At 43.7% G+C, this 16,415-nt stretch overlaps 1 annotated feature.

Annotated features, from left to right (window-relative positions):
• Nucleotides 1-14,990: 14,990 nt before the first annotated feature.
• Nucleotides 14,991-16,415: part of a mobile genetic element that runs on past the window's edge.

The following is a 16,415-nucleotide window of genomic DNA, read 5'->3' as shown; positions in this document are numbered from 1 at the left end:
TCACTGCATGTCTCCCAGAATGATAAAAGTTCGCAATCACTTGATTGCGGAACTTTGACCGACAAGAGTGTATTGTGCACTCTTGTCGGTCACAATGTCTCATTCTGGGAGACATTGTCACTGCATGTCTCCCAGAATGGAACAATCTTTTGCAATCACTTTGTGATTGCGGAACTTTGACCGACAAGAGTGTATTGTGCACTCATGTCGGTCACAATGTCTCATTCTGGGAGACATTGTCACTGCATGTCTCCCAGAATGGAACAATCTTTTGCAATCACTTTGTGATTGCGGAACTTTGACCGACAAGAGTGTATTGTGCACTCATGTCGGTCGCAATGTCTCATTCTGGAGACATTGTCACTGCATGTCTCCCAGAATGGAACAATCTTTTGCAATCACTTTGTGATTGCGGAACTTTGACCGACAAGAGTGTATTGTGCACTCATGTCGGTCGCAATGTCTCATTCTGGGAGACATTGTCACTGCATGTCTCCCAGAATGATAGAAATCGCATTCATTTGATTGCGGAACTTTGACCGACAAGAGTGTATTGTGCACTCTTGTCGGTCACAATGTCTCATTCTGGAGACATTGTCACTGCATGTCTCCCAGAATGGAACAATCTTTTGCAATCACTTTGTGATTGCGGAACTTTGACCGACAAGAGTGTATTGTGCACTCATGTCGGTCGCAATGTCTCATTCTGGGAGACATTGTCACTGCATGTCTCCCAGAATGAACAAGTTGCATTCACTTTTGATTGCGGAACTTTGACCGACAAGAGTGTATTGTGCACTCATGTCGGTCACAATGTCTCATTCTGGGAGACATTGTCACTGCATGTCTCCCAGAATGGAACAATCTTTTGCAATCACTTTGTGATTGCGGAACTTTGACCGACAAGAGTGTATTGTGCACTCTTGTCGGTCACAATGTCTCATTCTGGGAGACATTGTCACTGCATGTCTCCCAGAATGGAACAATCTTTTGCAATCACTTTGTGATTGCGGAACTTTGACCGACAAGAGTGTATTGTGCACTCTTGTCGGTCACAATGTCTCATTCTGGGAGACATTGTCACTGCATGTCTCCCAGAATGGAACAATCTTTTGCAATCACTTTGTGATTGCGGAACTTTGACCGACAAGAGTGTATTGTGCACTCTTGTCGGTCGCAATGTCTCATTCTGGGAGACATTGTCACTGCATGTCTCCCAGAATGATAGAAAGTTGCATTCATAACTTGAATGCGGAACTTTGACCGACAAGAGTGTATTGTGCACTCTTGTCGGTCGCAATGTCTCATTCTGGGAGACATTGTCACTGCATGTCTCCCAGAATGGAACAATCTTTTGCAATCACTTTGTGATTGCGGAACTTTGACCGACAAGAGTGTATTGTGCACTCTTGTCGGTCGCAATGTCTCATTCTGGGAGACATTGTCACTGCATGTCTCCCAGAATGAACAATCCGCATTCATAACTTGATGCGGAACTTTGACCGACAAGAGTGTATTGTGCACTCATGTCGGCAATGTCTCATTCTGGGAGACATTGTCACTGCATGTCTCCCAGAATGGAACAATCTTTTGCAATCACTTTGTGATTGCGGAACTTTGACCGACAAGAGTGTATTGTGCACTCTTGTCGGTCGCAATGTCTCATTCTGGGAGACATTGTCACTGCATGTCTCCCAGAATGAAAATCATTCATAACTGTGATTGCGGAACTTTGACCGACAAGAGTGTATTGTGCACTCTTGTCGGTCACAATGTCTCATTCTGGGAGACATTGTCACTGCATGTCTCCCAGAATGATAAAATCCGCATTCATTGTGATGCGGAACTTTGACCGACAAGAGTGTATTGTGCACTCTTGTCGGTCAATGTCTCATTCTGGGAGACATTGTCACTGCATGTCTCCCAGAATGGAACAATCTTTTGCAATCACTTTGTGATTGCGGAACTTTGACCGACAAGAGTGTATTGTGCACTCTTGTCGGTCGCAATGTCTCATTCTGGGAGACATTGTCACTGCATGTCTCCCAGAATGGAACAATCTTTTGCAATCACTTTGTGATTGCGGAACTTTGACCGACAAGAGTGTATTGTGCACTCATGTCGGTCGCAATGTCTCATTCTGGGAGACATTGTCACTGCATGTCTCCCAGAATGAACAATCTTTCAAACTTTGATGCGGAACTTTGACCGACAAGAGTGTATTGTGCACTCATGTCGGTCGCAATGTCTCATTCTGGGAGACATTGTCACTGCATGTCTCCCAGAATGGAACAATCTTTTGCAATCACTTTGTGATTGCGGAACTTTGACCGACAAGAGTGTATTGTGCACTCTTGTCGGTCGCAATGTCTCATTCTGGGAGACATTGTCACTGCATGTCTCCCAGAATGATAAAATCGCAATCACTTGATTGCGGAACTTTGACCGACAAGAGTGTATTGTGCACTCATGTCGGTCACAATGTCTCATTCTGGGAGACATTGTCACTGCATGTCTCCCAGAATGGAACAATCTTTTGCAATCACTTTGTGATTGCGGAACTTTGACCGACAAGAGTGTATTGTGCACTCATGTCGGTCAATGTCTCATTCTGGGAGACATTGTCACTGCATGTCTCCCAGAATGGAACAATCTTTTGCAATCACTTTGTGATTGCGGAACTTTGACCGACAAGAGTGTATTGTGCACTCTTGTCGGTCACAATGTCTCATTCTGGAGACATTGTCACTGCATGTCTCCCAGAATGGAACAATCTTTTGCAATCACTTTGTGATTGCGGAACTTTGACCGACAAGAGTGTATTGTGCACTCTTGTCGGTCGCAATGTCTCATTCTGGAGACATTGTCACTGCATGTCTCCCAGAATGAACAATCATTGCAAACTTTGTGATTGCGGAACTTTGACCGACAAGAGTGTATTGTGCACTCTTGTCGGTCACAATGTCTCATTCTGGGAGACATTGTCACTGCATGTCTCCCAGAATGAACAATCTTTGCAATCACTTTGTGATTGCGGAACTTTGACCGACAAGAGTGTATTGTGCACTCTTGTCGGTCGCAATGTCTCATTCTGGGAGACATTGTCACTGCATGTCTCCCAGAATGAAAATTTGCATTCACTTTTGATGCGGAACTTTGACCGACAAGAGTGTATTGTGCACTCTTGTCGGTCGCAATGTCTCATTCTGGGAGACATTGTCACTGCATGTCTCCCAGAATGAAAAAGTTCGCATTAATAATGATTGCGGAACTTTGACCGACAAGAGTGTATTGTGCACTCTTGTCGGTCGCAATGTCTCATTCTGGGAGACATTGTCACTGCATGTCTCCCAGAATGGAACAATCTTTTGCAATCACTTTGTGATTGCGGAACTTTGACCGACAAGAGTGTATTGTGCACTCTTGTCGGTCGCAATGTCTCATTCTGAGAGACATTGTCACTGCATGTCTCCAGAATGGAACAATCTTTTGCTCACTTTGTGATTGCGGAACTTTGACCGACAAGAGTGTATTGTGCACTCTGTCGGTCACAATGTCTCATTCTGGGAGACATTGTCACTGCATGTCTCCCAGAATGATAGAAAGTTCGCATTCATAACTTGAATGCGGAACTTTGACCGACAAGAGTGTATTGTGCACTCTTGTCGGTCACAATGTCTCATTCTGGGAGACATTGTCACTGCATGTCTCCCAGAATGGAACAATCTTTTGCAATCACTTGTGATTGCGGAACTTTGACCGACAAGAGTGTATTGTGCACTCTTGTCGGTCGCAATGTCTCATTCTGGGAGACATTGTCACTGCATGTCTCCCAGAATGATAGAAATTCCGCATTCATAACTTGAATGCGGAACTTTGACCGACAAGAGTGTATTGTGCACTCTGTCGGTCACAATGTCTCATTCTGGGAGACATTGTCACTGCATGTCTCCCAGAATGGAACAATCTTTTGCAATCACTTTGTGATTGCGGAACTTTGACCGACAAGAGTGTATTGTGCACTCATGTCGGTCACAATGTCTCATTCTGGGAGACATTGTCACTGCATGTCTCCCAGAATGGAACAATCTTTTGCAATCACTTTGTGATTGCGGAACTTTGACCGACAAGAGTGTATTGTGCACTCATGTCGGTCACAATGTCTCATTCTGGGAGACATTGTCACTGCATGTCTCCCAGAATGGAAAATCTTTTGCAATCACTTTGTGAATTGCGGAACTTTGACCGACAAGAGTGTATTGTGCACTCTGTCGGTCACAATGTCTCATTCTGGGAGACATTGTCACTGCATGTCTCCCAGAATGGAACAATCTTCAATCACTTTGTGATTGCGGAACTTTGACCGACAAGAGTGTATTGTGCACTCTTGTCGGTCACAATGTCTCATTCTGGGAGACATTGTCACTGCATGTCTCCCAGAATGGAACAATCTTTTGCAATCACTTGTGATTGCGGAACTTTGACCGACAAGAGTGTATTGTGCACTCTTGTCGGTCACAATGTCTCATTCTGGGAGACATTGTCACTGCATGTCTCCCAGAATGATAGAAGTTCCGCATTCATAACTTGAATGCGGAACTTTGACCGACAAGAGTGTATTGTGCACTCTTGTCGGTCACAATGTCTCATTCTGGGAGACATTGTCACTGCATGTCTCCCAGAATGGAACAATCTTTGCAATCACTTTGTGATTGCGGAACTTTGACCGACAAGAGTGTATTGTGCACTCTTGTCGGTCAATGTCTCATTCTGGGAGACATTGTCACTGCATGTCTCCCAGAATGGAACTCTTTTGCAATCACTTGTGATGCGGAACTTTGACCGACAAGAGTGTATTGTGCACTCATGTCGGTCGCAATGTCTCATTCTGGGAGACATTGTCACTGCATGTCTCCCAGAATGATAGAATTCCGCATTCATAACTTGATGCGGAACTTTGACCGACAAGAGTGTATTGTGCACTCTTCGGTCGCAATGTCTCATTCCGAGAGACATTGTCACTGCATGTCTCCCAGAATGGAACAATCTTTTGCAATCACTTTGTGATTGCGGAACTTTGACCGACAAGAGTGTATTGTGCACTCTGTCGGTCGCAATGTCTCATTCTGGGAGACATTGTCACTGCATGTCTCCCAGAATGGAACAATCTTTTGCAATCACTTTGTGATTGCGGAACTTTGACCGACAAGAGTGTATTGTGCACTCATGTCGGTCGCAATGTCTCATTCTGGGAGACATTGTCACTGCATGTCTCCCAGAATGGAACAATCTTTTGCATCACTTTGTGATTGCGGAACTTTGACCGACAAGAGTGTATTGTGCACTCTTGTCGGTCACAATGTCTCATTCTGGGAGACATTGTCACTGCATGTCTCCCAGAATGGAACAATCTTTTGCAATCACTTTGTGATTGCGGAACTTTGACCGACAAGAGTGTATTGTGCACTCTGTCGGTCGCAATGTCTCATTCTGGGAGACATTGTCACTGCATGTCTCCCAGAATGGAACAATCTTTTGCAATCACTTTGATGCGGAACTTTGACCGACAAGAGTGTATTGTGCACTCTGTCGGTCGCAATGTCTCATTCTGGGAGACATTGTCACTGCATGTCTCCCAGAATGATAGAAAGTCTTCATACTTGAATGCGGAACTTTGACCGACAAGAGTGTATTGTGCACTCATGTCGGTCACAATGTCTCATTCTGGAGACATTGTCACTGCATGTCTCCCAGAATGGAACAATCTTTTGCAATCACTTTGTGATTACGGAACTTTGACCGACAAGAGTGTATTGTGCACTCATGTCGGTCACAATGTCTCATTCTGGGAGACATTGTCACTGCATGTCTCCCAGAATGGAACAATCTTTTGCAATCACTTTGTGATTGCGGAACTTTGACCGACAAGAGTGTATTGTGCACTCATGTCGGTCGCAATGTCTCATTCTGGGAGACATTGTCACTGCATGTCTCCCAGAATGGAACAATCTTTTGCAATCACTTTGTGATTGCGGAACTTTGACCGACAAGAGTGTATTGTGCACTCTGTCGGTCGCAATGTCTCATTCTGGAGACATTGTCACTGCATGTCTCCCAGAATGGAACAATCTTTTGCAATCACTTTGTGATTGCGGAACTTTGACCGACAAGAGTGTATTGTGCACTCTTGTCGGTCACATGTCTCATTCTGGGAGACATTGTCACTGCATGTCTCCCAGAATGGAACAATCTTTTGCAATCACTTTGTGATTGCGGAACTTTGACCGACAAGAGTGTATTGTGCACTCTTGTCGGTCACAATGTCTCATTCTGGGAGACATTGTCACTGCATGTCTCCCAGAATGGAACAATCTTTTGCAATCACTTTGTGATTGCGGAACTTTGACCGACAAGAGTGTATTGTGCACTCTTGTCGGTCGCAATGTCTCATTCTGGGAGACATTGTCACTGCATGTCTCCCAGAATGGAACAATCTTTTGCAATCACTTTGTGATTGCGGAACTTTGACCGACAAGAGTGTATTGTGCACTCTTGTCGGTCGCAATGTCTCATTCTGGGAGACATTGTCACTGCATGTCTCCCAGAATGAAGAATTCTTTTGCATACTTGATTGCGGAACTTTGACCGACAAGAGTGTATTGTGCACTCTGTCGGTCACAATGTCTCATTCTGGGAGACATTGTCACTGCATGTCTCCCAGAATGAACAATCTCCGCAATCATTTGATGCGGAACTTTGACCGACAAGAGTGTATTGTGCACTCTTGTCGGTCGCAATGTCTCATTCTGGGAGACATTGTCACTGCATGTCTCCCAGAATGGAAAATCTTTTGCAATCACTTGTGATGCGGAACTTTGACCGACAAGAGTGTATTGTGCACTCTTGTCGGTCACAATGTCTCATTCTGGGAGACATTGTCACTGCATGTCTCCCAGAATGGAACAATCTTTTGCAATCACTTTGATGCGGAACTTTGACCGACAAGAGTGTATTGTGCACTCTTGTCGGTCACAATGTCTCATTCTGGGAGACATTGTCACTGCATGTCTCCCAGAATGGAACAATCTTTTGCAATCACTTGTGATTGCGGAACTTTGACCGACAAGAGTGTATTGTGCACTCTTGTCGGTCACAATGTCTCATTCTGGGAGACATTGTCACTGCATGTCTCCCAGAATGGAAAAATCTTTTGCAATCACTTTGTGATTGCGGAACTTTGACCGACAAGAGTGTATTGTGCACTCATGTCGGTCACAATGTCTCATTCTGGGAGACATTGTCACTGCATGTCTCCCAGAATGAACAATCTTTGCAATCACTTGTGATTGCGGAACTTTGACCGACAAGAGTGTATTGTGCACTCTTGTCGGTCACAATGTCTCATTCTGGGAGACATTGTCACTGCATGTCTCCCAGAATGGAACAATCTTTTGCAATCACTTTGTGATTGCGGAACTTTGACCGACAAGAGTGTATTGTGCACTCTTGTCGGTCACAATGTCTCATTCTGGGAGACATTGTCACTGCATGTCTCCCAGAATGGAACAATTCTTTTGCAATCACTTTGATGCGGAACTTTGACCGACAAGAGTGTATTGTGCACTCTGTCGGTCACAATGTCTCATTCTGGGAGACATTGTCACTGCATGTCTCCCAGAATGATAAAATCTTGCATCACTTGTGATTGCGGAACTTTGACCGACAAGAGTGTATTGTGCACTCTGTCGGTCACAATGTCTCATTCTGGAGACATTGTCACTGCATGTCTCCCAGAATGATACAATTCCGCATTCACTTGAATTGCGGAACTTTGACCGACAAGAGTGTATTGTGCACTCTTGTCGGTCACAATGTCTCATTCTGGGAGACATTGTCACTGCATGTCTCCCAGAATGATAGAATTTGCAATCACTTGATGCGGAACTTTGACCGACAAGAGTGTATTGTGCACTCTTGTCGGTCACAATGTCTCATTCTGGGAGACATTGTCACTGCATGTCTCCCAGAATGGAACAATCTTTTGCAATCACTTTGTGATTGCGGAACTTTGACCGACAAGAGTGTATTGTGCACTCTTGTCGGTCGCAATGTCTCATTCTGGGACATTGTCACTGCATGTCTCCCAGAATGGAACAATTTTTGCAATCACTTTGATTGCGGAACTTTGACCGACAAGAGTGTATTGTGCACTCTGTCGGTCACAATGTCTCATTCTGGGAGACATTGTCACTGCATGTCTCCCAGAATGGAACAATCTTTTGCAATCACTTTGTGATTGCGGAACTTTGACCGACAAGAGTGTATTGTGCACTCTTGTCGGTCGCAATGTCTCATTCTGGGAGACATTGTCACTGCATGTCTCCCAGAATGGAACAATCTTTTGCAATCACTTTGTGATGCGGAACTTTGACCGACAAGAGTGTATTGTGCACTCTTCGGTCGCAATGTCTCATTCTGGGAGACATTGTCACTGCATGTCTCCCAGAATGGAACAATTTTTGCATCACTTTGTGATTGCGGAACTTTGACCGACAAGAGTGTATTGTGCACTCTTCGGTCGCAATGTCTCATTCTGGGAGACATTGTCACTGCATGTCTCCCAGAATGGAACAATCTTCATAACTTTGATGCGGAACTTTGACCGACAAGAGTGTATTGTGCACTCTTGTCGGTCGCAATGTCTCATTCTGGGAGACATTGTCACTGCATGTCTCCCAGAATGGAACAATTTTTGCAATCACTTTGTGATTGCGGAACTTTGACCGACAAGAGTGTATTGTGCACTCATTCGGTCACAATGTCTCATTCTGGAGACATTGTCACTGCATGTCTCCCAGAATGGAACAATCTTTTGCAATCACTTTGTGATGCGGAACTTTGACCGACAAGAGTGTATTGTGCACTCTGTCGGTCACAATGTCTCATTCTGGGAGACATTGTCACTGCATGTCTCCCAGAATGGAACAATCTTTTGCAATCACTTTGTGATTGCGGAACTTTGACCGACAAGAGTGTATTGTGCACTCTTGTCGGTCAATGTCTCATTCTGGGAGACATTGTCACTGCATGTCTCCCAGAATGATAGAAAGTTCCGCATTCATCACTTGAATGCGGAACTTTGACCGACAAGAGTGTATTGTGCACTCTTGTCGGTCACAATGTCTCATTCTGGGAGACATTGTCACTGCATGTCTCCCAGAATGATAGAAATGCAATTCATAACTTGTGATTGCGGAACTTTGACCGACAAGAGTGTATTGTGCACTCTTGTCGGTCACAATGTCTCATTCTGGGAGACATTGTCACTGCATGTCTCCCAGAATGGAACAATCTTTTGCAATCACTTTGTGATTGCGGAACTTTGACCGACAAGAGTGTATTGTGCACTCTGTCGGTCGCAATGTCTCATTCTGGGAGACATTGTCACTGCATGTCTCCAGAATGGAAAATCTTTTGCAATCACTTGTGAATTGCGGAACTTTGACCGACAAGAGTGTATTGTGCACTCTTGTCGGTCGCAATGTCTCATTCTGGGAGACATTGTCACTGCATGTCTCCCAGAATGAACAATCCGCATTCATAACTTGATGCGGAACTTTGACCGACAAGAGTGTATTGTGCACTCTTGTCGGTCACAATGTCTCATTCTGGAGACATTGTCACTGCATGTCTCCCAGAATGGAACAATCTTTTGCAATCACTTTGTGATTGCGGAACTTTGACCGACAAGAGTGTATTGTGCACTCTGTCGGTCGCAATGTCTCATTCTGGGAGACATTGTCACTGCATGTCTCCCAGAATGATAGAAAGTTCCGCATTCATAACTTGAATGCGGAACTTTGACCGACAAGAGTGTATTGTGCACTCATGTCGGTCGCAATGTCTCATTCTGGGAGACATTGTCACTGCATGTCTCCCAGAATGGAACAATCTTTTGCATCACTTGTGAATGCGGAACTTTGACCGACAAGAGTGTATTGTGCACTCATGTCGGTCGCAATGTCTCATTCTGGAGACATTGTCACTGCATGTCTCCCAGAATGGAACAATCTTTGCAATCACTTTGTGATGCGGAACTTTGACCGACAAGAGTGTATTGTGCACTCTTGTCGGTCGCAATGTCTCATTCTGGGAGACATTGTCACTGCATGTCTCCCAGAATGGAACAATCTTTTGCAATCACTTTGTGATTGCGGAACTTTGACCGACAAGAGTGTATTGTGCACTCTTGTCGGTCGCAATGTCTCATTCTGGGAGACATTGTCACTGCATGTCTCCCAGAATGGAACAATCTTTTGCAATCACTTTGTGATTGCGGAACTTTGACCGACAAGAGTGTATTGTGCACTCTTGTCGGTCACAATGTCTCATTCTGAGAGACATTGTCACTGCATGTCTCCCAGAATGGAACAATCTTTTCAATCACTTTGTGATTGCGGAACTTTGACCGACAAGAGTGTATTGTGCACTCTTGTCGGTCACAATGTCTCATTCTGGGAGACATTGTCACTGCATGTCTCCCAGAATGATAGAAGTTCCGCATTCATAACTTGAATGCGGAACTTTGACCGACAAGAGTGTATTGTGCACTCTGTCGGTCACAATGTCTCATTCTGGGAGACATTGTCACTGCATGTCTCCCAGAATGAACAATCTTTTGCAATCACTTTGTGATGCGGAACTTTGACCGACAAGAGTGTATTGTGCACTCTTGTCGGTCACAATGTCTCATTCTGGAGACATTGTCACTGCATGTCTCCCAGAATGGAACAATCTTTTGCAATCACTTTGTGATTGCGGAACTTTGACCGACAAGAGTGTATTGTGCACTCTTGTCGTCGCAATGTCTCATTCTGGGAGACATTGTCACTGCATGTCTCCCAGAATGGAACAATCTTTTGCAATCACTTTGTGATTGCGGAACTTTGACCGACAAGAGTGTATTGTGCACTCTGTCGGTCACAATGTCTCATTCTGGGAGACATTGTCACTGCATGTCTCCCAGAATGGAACAATCTTTTGCAATCACTTTGTGATTGCGGAACTTTGACCGACAAGAGTGTATTGTGCACTCTTGTCGGTCACAATGTCTCATTCTGGGAGACATTGTCACTGCATGTCTCCCAGAATGAACAATCTTTTGCAATCACTTGTGATTGCGGAACTTTGACCGACAAGAGTGTATTGTGCACTCTGTCGGTCACAATGTCTCATTCTGGAGACATTGTCACTGCATGTCTCCCAGAATGAATAAAAGTTCCGCAATCACTTTGAATTGCGGAACTTTGACCGACAAGAGTGTATTGTGCACTCATGTCGGTCACAATGTCTCATTCTGGGAGACATTGTCACTGCATGTCTCCCAGAATGGAAAATCTTTTGCAATCACTTTGTGATTGCGGAACTTTGACCGACAAGAGTGTATTGTGCACTCTTCGGTCGCAATGTCTCATTCTGGGAGACATTGTCACTGCATGTCTCCCAGAATGGAACAATCTTTGCAATCACTTTGTGATGCGGAACTTTGACCGACAAGAGTGTATTGTGCACTCTTGTCGGTCGCAATGTCTCATTCTGGGAGACATTGTCACTGCATGTCTCCCAGAGATGAACAATTTTTGCAATCACTTTGATTACTTTGACCGACAAGAGTGTATTGTGCACTCTGTCGGTCGCAATGTCTCATTCTGGGAGACATTGTCACTGCATGTCTCCCAGAATGGAACAATCTTGCAATCACTTGAATGCGGAACTTTGACCGACAAGAGTGTATTGTGCACTCTTGTCGGTCATGTCTCATTCTGGGAGACATTGTCACTGCATGTCTCCCAGAATGAACAATTCTTGCAACACTTGAATGCGGAACTTTGACCGACAAGAGTGTATTGTGCACTCTGTCGGTCACAATGTCTCATTCTGGGAGACATTGTCACTGCATGTCTCCCAGAATGGAACAATCTTTGCAATCACTTTGTGATGCGGAACTTTGACCGACAAGAGTGTATTGTGCACTCTTGTCGGTCACAATGTCTCATTCTGGGAGACATTGTCACTGCATGTCTCCCAGAATGGAACAATCTGCAATCACTTTGTGATTGCGGAACTTTGACCGACAAGAGTGTATTGTGCACTCTTGTCGGTCGCAATGTCTCATTCTGGGAGACATTGTCACTGCATGTCTCCCAGAATGGAACAATCTTTTGCAATCACTTTGTGATTGCGGAACTTTGACCGACAAGAGTGTATTGTGCACTCTTGTCGGTCGCAATGTCTCATTCTGGAGACATTGTCACTGCATGTCTCCCAGAATGGAACAATCTTTTGCAATCACTTTGTGATTGCGGAACTTTGACCGACAAGAGTGTATTGTGCACTCTGTCGGTCACAATGTCTCATTCTGGGAGACATTGTCACTGCATGTCTCCCAGAATGGAACAATCTTTTGCAATCACTTTGTGATTGCGGAACTTTGACCGACAAGAGTGTATTGTGCACTCTTGTCGGTCACAATGTCTCATTCTGGGAGACATTGTCACTGCATGTCTCCCAGAATGGAACAATCTTTTGCAAACTCACTTGTGATGCGGAACTTTGACCGACAAGAGTGTATTGTGCACTCTTGTCGGTCAATGTCTCATTCTGGGAGACATTGTCACTGCATGTCTCCAGAATGGAACAATCTTTTGCAATCACTTTGTGATTGCGGAACTTTGACCGACAAGAGTGTATTGTGCACTCTTGTCGGTCACAATGTCTCATTCTGGGAGACATTGTCACTGCATGTCTCCCAGAATGGAACAATCTTTTGCAATCACTTGTGATTGCGGAACTTTGACCGACAAGAGTGTATTGTGCACTCTGTCGGTCACAATGTCTCATTCTGGGAGACATTGTCACTGCATGTCTCCCAGAATGGAACAATCTTTTGCAATCACTTTGTGATTGCGGAACTTTGACCGACAAGAGTGTATTGTGCACTCTTGTCGGTCACAATGTCTCATTCTGGGAGACATTGTCACTGCATGTCTCCCAGAATGGAGAAAGTTCGCATTCATAACTTGATTGCGGAACTTTGACCGACAAGAGTGTATTGTGCACTCTGTCGGTCAAATGTCTCATTCTGGAGACATTGTCACTGCATGTCTCCCAGAATGATAGAAATTTTTGCATCATAACTTGAATGCGGAACTTTGACCGACAAGAGTGTATTGTGCACTCTTGTCGGTCCAATGTCTCATTCTGGGAGACATTGTCACTGCATGTCTCCCAGAATGGAACAAATCTTTTGCAATCACTTTGTGATTGCGGAACTTTGACCGACAAGAGTGTATTGTGCACTCTTGTCGGTCACAATGTCTCATTCTGGGAGACATTGTCACTGCATGTCTCCCAGAATGGAACAATCTTTTGCAATCACTTTGTGATTGCGGAACTTTGACCGACAAGAGTGTATTGTGCACTCTTGTCGGTCGCAATGTCTCATTCTGGGAGACATTGTCACTGCATGTCTCCCAGAATGGAACAATTCTTTTGCAATCACTTTGTGATTGCGGAACTTTGACCGACAAGAGTGTATTGTGCACTCTTGTCGTCACCAAATGTCTCATTCTGGGAGACATTGTCACTGCATGTCTCCCAGAATGGAACAATCTTTTGCAATCACTTTGTGATTGCGGAACTTTGACCGACAAGAGTGTATTGTGCACTCTTTCGTCGCAATGTCTCATTCTGGGAGACATTGTCACTGCATGTCTCCCAGAATGGAACAATTCTTTGCAATCACTTTGTGATTGCGGAACTTTGACCGACAAGAGTGTATTGTGCACTCTTGTCGGTCACAATGTCTCATTCTGGGAGACATTGTCACTGCATGTCTCCCAGAATGAAAATTCGCATCATAACTTGATGCGGAACTTTGACCGACAAGAGTGTATTGTGCACTCTGTCGGTCGCAATGTCTCATTCTGGGAGACATTGTCACTGCATGTCTCCCAGAATGATAGAAAATTCTTTTGCAATTCATAACTTGAATGCGGAACTTTGACCGACAAGAGTGTATTGTGCACTCATGTCGGTCACAATGTCTCATTCTGGAGACATTGTCACTGCATGTCTCCCAGAATGGAACAATCTTTTGCAATCACTTTGTGATTGCGGAACTTTGACCGACAAGAGTGTATTGTGCACTCTTGTCGTCGCAATGTCTCATTCTGGGAGACATTGTCACTGCATGTCTCCCAGAATGGAACAATCTTTTGCAATCACTTTTGTGATTGCGGAACTTTGACCGACAAGAGTGTATTGTGCACTCTGTCGGTCACAATGTCTCATTCTGGGAGACTTGTCACTGCATGTCTCCCAGAATGGAACAATCTTTTGCAATCACTTTGTGATTGCGGAACTTTGACCGACAAGAGTGTATTGTGCACTCTTGTCGGTCGCAATGTCTCATTCTGGGAGACATTGTCACTGCATGTCTCCCAGAATGATAGAAAGTTCCGCATTCATAACTTGAATGCGGAACTTTGACCGACAAGAGTGTATTGTGCACTCATTGTCGGTCACAATGTCTCATTCTGGAGACATTGTCACTGCATGTCTCCCAGAAGAAAAATCTTTTGCATCACTTTGTGATGCGGAACTTTGACGCGACAAGAGTGTATTGTGCACTCTTGTCGTCGCAATGTCTCATTCTGGGAGACATTGTCACTGCATGTCCCAGAATGGAACAATCTTTTGCAATCACTTTGTGATTGCGGAACTTTGACCGACAAGAGTGTATTGTGCACTCTTGTCGGTCGCAATGTCTCATTCTGGGAGACATTGTCACTGCATGTCTCCCAGAATGGAACAATTCTTTTGCAATCACTTTGTGATTGCGGAACTTTGACCGACAAGAGTGGACCTGTTCAATGCACCATTAGAAAATCCAAGTACAAGCGTAAAAGATACTCTTAACAGTTTAGATAAAGAGTTGCAGGAACATTGAAAGTCATGCCAGAAACTTTGAAGCACATGAACTACCAACAATGTTAGATAAGAAAGCAGATAAAACTTATTGTGGATGCAGAACTAACAAAGAAATTTCTGAAACCAGATACAATGACATTTACAACAGAAATTATAAATGGTGAACCAGCAACTCCATTTGAATTTGTTAGAGGTCTTCAACCAGAACTTTTGAATTTTTCTTGGATAATTCTATTGAACTAACATTACATTATAAAAAGTGGAACAAATGCAACATTTCATCGGGAGATACATTCCAAATGGTATTTAATGACATAAGTTCTTTAGAATATGTTTATAGAGTTATGAGCATATATGATTTAATATATCCTATAGGAGCTGTTTATACGTCTATGAATCCAATAAATCCAAACACTTTATTTGGTGGTAGATGGTATGAAATAGTTGACAGTTTTCCATTCTACACTAAATACGCAGTCAATGAAGATGGAGGTTCAAAGAAAATAGGTATTGAAAAACCTTCCTTCACATATGCATAGGTTCAGTGGAAGAACATCTGTGGAAGGAAACCATTCACATTCAATAACAAAAAGAGGTTATACAAATCTTGCAGCGGGTTCGGATAGACAGGGAATGCATAGATATGATATTTCAACTGACCCAGTAGATTCAAGCACAGGTATTTTCTGTGGAACCGCAGCGGAAATCATACACATGTTGTAGCTGGTATTACAGACCCAGCAGGTAATGAAAAAGATTATATGCCTCCTTATATAACAATACACGCTTGGATACGAGTTGGTTAAAATCTTTAACTTTACATAAATGAGCTTGAAAAGAAGTATTCGAACAACATCCATGGAGGTCATTTAAGAAGTTCAATGAAGCTGCAAAGAGTCGGGGATTTACTAACAGAGCTGAAGTGAAAAGGTTCTTTGACAAAAATGTTGTACATCAAAACAAAAATAAACCCTTACGACTACTTTTTACCAATTTACTCCAACACTCCTGACGCATACCAATTTGACACTCTCATTCAAAGCAGAAAAGGAGGACATAAACCATTCCTTCATCTTCATAAATGTTAAACACTCGTAAAGCATATGCATATCCAATGAAAAATAAAGGAACTCGTGAAGTGTTAAGAGTTTTAACAAAAGTTTGTAGCAGAACATAACCCAAGTACTTTAACATCAGACCAAACAGTGCATACCTCAGCAATGAAATCACAGAATTTCTCATTAAGCATAACATAACTCACTACACTACTGAAACCATAACCATAACATACTCGGCATCATAAACCGCTTCATAAGAACGCTCAGAGATTTTAAACCAAGAGCGAGACTTTACCGAAGAAACAATGAAACACTTTCTCGAAGTATATAATTCCTCAACACATTCTACAACAGGACATACACCAA

Source organism: Trichomonas vaginalis, chromosome I, assembly GCF_026262505.1.
Source record: "Trichomonas vaginalis G3 chromosome I, whole genome shotgun sequence".
NCBI classification, from domain to species: Eukaryota; Parabasalia; order Trichomonadida; family Trichomonadidae; genus Trichomonas; species Trichomonas vaginalis.
This window is presented reverse-complemented; position numbering and strand designations above follow the sequence as displayed.